General features: G+C 35.3%; 1 long non-coding RNA gene across 1 annotated transcript; it reads right to left on the bottom strand.

The window, feature by feature from the left end:
• Nucleotides 1–1,436: 1,436 nt before the first annotated feature.
• LOC127097398 (uncharacterized) lies at nt 1,437–3,480 on the bottom strand. The gene is made up of 3 exons (XR_007793027.1): nt 3,232–3,480; nt 2,720–2,824; nt 1,437–2,248 (listed from the first exon to the last, which is right to left on the bottom strand). It is a non-coding gene; the product is annotated as an uncharacterized LOC127097398 (long non-coding RNA).
• Between the last annotated feature and the right edge of the window lie 724 nt (nt 3,481–4,204).

Below are 4,204 nucleotides of genomic sequence, written 5' to 3'. Positions count from 1 at the left end.
AATTACCATTGTTAAAATAAAAAATTCAACTTCAAGTCCGTAGTTGACATTAGGGAAATCCCAACAAGGAGCAATCAGAGAGGAACTTGAATGTTGGTTGGTGCTGACCCGAATCAAGACCATTTCATAACCCCATGGATTAGGGGCATGACATATGATGACTATGTGGACCTAATAATTGGTCAGGCTAAAAGATAAATCTCCAATCATTAGTTTATCAAGGAGGCAAATCATTTCCAAATATTCAAGTCCTTCAAAAGCTCAATCAGGGGGAAACTACTTAAAGATTCATACATAGGGGAAAATTTGGTTCATACCATGGTATAATCGTTCCCAGGATTTCCTTTCAAAGGCGAATTCCTTCAAAGACCCTACAGGCTGGGGCAGACAAGTTGCAAAGAGCCTTGAGGAAGAGCAAGAGCATAATCATCATGCATTGATTACGTCACAACGCTCATTAAATTATCTGCAGTCTGTCGTACCCCAAAATTTGCCCCCCCTTTTCATTTTTCATCCAACCTATGATTTAAAATTCATTTGCACTCACCCATGTCTCATTCATGTGCATCATGCATATATTAACACCTTCTCATAACCATCATAGATTGAAAGTTTGTGGTTAACAAAGATAGGGTTTGCTTGTGGGTCAAGCCCTAGGGATGCGACATGGATCTTCATATGGGATCATTGGGGTGAAACCCTAATTTCATGCTCTCATGGATCTTGATTCATGGAGTTCACAACATGATATTCATTTATGTATTTAAAACCCTAATTCTTAACTTTGGGATTTTCCTTATTCATAGGGTCTGATTTGAAATACGGATTCATAAGTTTAAACCATCTGATCATGTTGCATCATGCCATTGTGCATATTAATCCATTTGGTCCAAGACTTTGTATCATTCATGCTGTGTTCATGGTTTCACTATTCACCCATAGCCTATTTATTTATTACTTTTGGTGCACCTTTAAGGCATTTATTCAAGTTTCATGGTTTGTATTCAGGCTCGTGGTTCATTCAATTCCACAGTAGTCAATTTGTATCCTTCATTCAATAACATGTCCATTTATATCGTGTTGTACACTCAATTGCATTTCTAGACTAGGTTGACTTTTTGGTCAACCAATTGACCAAAATCAACCATTCATTTCTAAGCCCATTTGACATTGAGATTTATCAACTGCTATTCTTTCTTTCCATTTGATCTTTCTTCAATCAACTTTCCAACGTTAAGTTAATTTGAACATTCGAATTTCCCAATCATTGTTAATATTAAAAATCCATTTCAAATTTATTTTTATAACAATTTTCAAATCACTTTTAATTTTCAACTTTCCAATTGTTTCTAACAATCCAATATAAGTTATATTTTAATTCAAGTTGCCATTTAGAATCGCATTTTAATTTTTGTTTCCGTCCAACTTTCAAGGCCTAACTTAATGTCACGTGTTCAAATATCCATCCAAACAAATTTACAGTTAGTGTACATTCATGATTCAATACAAATTTTCATTTACAAAATTCCAAAATTTAAAATCCAAACCAATTCACATTCCAATATGATAGAAGAATTCAAGCAAAACTAATTGAATTCCTAACCTGCTAACTACTGTTTGATTAATATCTAAATTCTAAGTATTTCATTTAACTGGTTTCCTCAATTGCAAGAGAACCACCAGGACTTCAAACCAATTACTCATCACTTCCGTTCTTGACTAGTAACGAAGAAGACAATGTCAATCATGTTGTCTTCTACGTCAAGACTCTGAATAATTTTGATGCCAACAATGGAGGATCGTTATACCAACACAATATTTCCGCCGCTTGGCTTGGAAACTCCAGCACCGTCTCAAGAACTCCCCGTCACAGATGGTCACAGTGTCATGGGAACCATTCGCAGACACGATGAATACAACCATAGTTGTTGCTGCAATTGTTGCAGTTGCATCGGCTAAGTCAGGCCAATCCTCAGTCGTGTCAGTTGCTGGCACCATTAGTGTGCTTGACAGTGTAATGTACCAGACGCATAGACTGTCACAAGCTGCGTTATTACGTTTGGCCAGGCATATTCATGAAACAACAAAGGAAAACTCAAGGATACATATTGTAAGGATATAAGTGGAAGATTGTCTTGACAGTGCATGAAACTTTTGCCGTGAGTACCTTATCGAGTGGTCTTCGATGTTTCATGACCTTGCTCAAGTCCGTTTGCAGGTCAAAAGCCAAGCTCCCATATTCACCAACCTACAATATCACAAACAGTTTGGTTAATCCGCATGAAGTAACATTCCGCTAATTATTTTTCAACTTTTTATCCAAACTAACATCACATCCTATAAAGCTTTGACAACTCTCTAATTTCCTAACATTATAACATTTTTTTTCCTTAACTAACAAGTTCCCAATATTTTTCCATAAACTCTAGGCTTTGTTAATATAACACAATACAACTAACAATTAACCATTTTAACTTGACATACTTAAACTGACAGATGACTAAAACACCTAACTGTTTCAAACAAAAAAAGTCCAACCAATTCTGAATTACTTAATTCCAACAGAAACCAACAAAGTAGCAATAGATATATTAGCTAATTCAACAATCCAAGTCTCTTAACGACAGTCTAGCCGACTTTACTAATAGAATCAGAATTAGCTGACAACAACTGTGCATAATATACCACAGATTCTAATAACAAAGTCATGGAAACTCACCTTCAGCCTAATGCAGTGATAATCCTGTTCTAAAAGCGAAAGTTTCTGCATCAATCATCAATTGGCATCACATCCTGCATAAACAACCAATCTCTGCATATTCAACTGCAAATTAACAATAAAACCAAATTATTACCTCTCAAACTCCATCTCAATTACATTCAAATTTACATTTCAAACAAAGCAAACAGTATAATTCGATGCTAACAATCCAGGTCACAATTGCATTCACTATTAGCTATTCACTTTAAAGACCAACAAAATTTAACCATAACAGAAGTTAGTTGAGACAAATTGAATTAACCTGATACTACTGATTCAACACACTTCAACTAAAATTTCCAACACTAACACACTAACTGGTTTGTGAATTTCTAACTAACTAATGGAATTTCAATTGCATTTGAGATGAGTTTCTATCACATTTCTAACAGAATTTGAGAGTTGGAATTCTATAAATTGCAAGCTTCACTCATGAATCAAGAGGATCACAAAATTCACCAATTACTCACCCCAATCATTCTTCCCTCAGAATCTCATAGTCCCTCATTTCAGAATCTCTCTTCTCTAAATCTCTCAGCATCTCCCTCATTCTCGCTCTCTCTCAAAGAAACCTCACATGGAGATCTGTTAGGAAGCCATTGGAGCTTCACATCGAAGCTCCAATCGTGCTTGAGCTAGACTTCATCAAGCATACACAAGCGTAAAGTACGACACAGTACCACCAAAATGTATCAAACCAGAGCAACAATGACATATGGAAGGCCAAAATGTTGTGACATGCCTGTGAAGTTTGGGCTTGAAGCCCAAACTTTCTTCACACCCCTTTTACATCCTGCATCCCCACTCAGTCCAATGAATTAGCGCCTGTCATGCCCAACTTCCATTTTCTATCAAACACCTCCCATAAGGGCTTGTACCCCCTATTTACTTGGGTTTGGGTTTAACCATATTCCAATTTTTGATTTAATTATTCGGTTCTTGATTAATAGGTTAATTAGTTGATTGTGATTAGTAGATATAATCGATTAATGGAAACATTTAGAAATTTTAGGTTTTAGGATAATATTTTTCATCATATATTCATGTGTTGTTTTAATTGATTAGTTGATTTTAATTAATTCTAAATAATCTTAAGTTTTTATTCCATTTAATCAATTGTGACATAATGACCATTTTCTCTTAGGGGTTAAAATCTTGATTTTAATACATGTTACCTTAGTCTAGGGCCTTAATTAGAATTGTCTAATTATATCTAGTTGATTAATTCAATAGGTTATTATTGTACATAGTTCAACTATTATTTTAATCCCACTGATTAGTGTTGACCAAAGGTCGCTTTGGTCAACCAAATCATTTGTCTTGTTTTGTAAGCCCTAAGCCTATTCAAGTGATCAAAAGACCCTTGATCACTTGATATGGAAAGTTCATTGTGCTCGAGCTATTGTGGATATGTTGAATCTCAGAAGCTCAACACCTCAAGGT

Source organism: Lathyrus oleraceus, chromosome 6 (assembly GCF_024323335.1).
Source record: "Lathyrus oleraceus cultivar Zhongwan6 chromosome 6, CAAS_Psat_ZW6_1.0, whole genome shotgun sequence".
Classification (NCBI taxonomy): Eukaryota; Viridiplantae; Streptophyta; class Magnoliopsida; order Fabales; family Fabaceae; genus Lathyrus; species Lathyrus oleraceus.
This window is presented reverse-complemented; position numbering and strand designations above follow the sequence as displayed.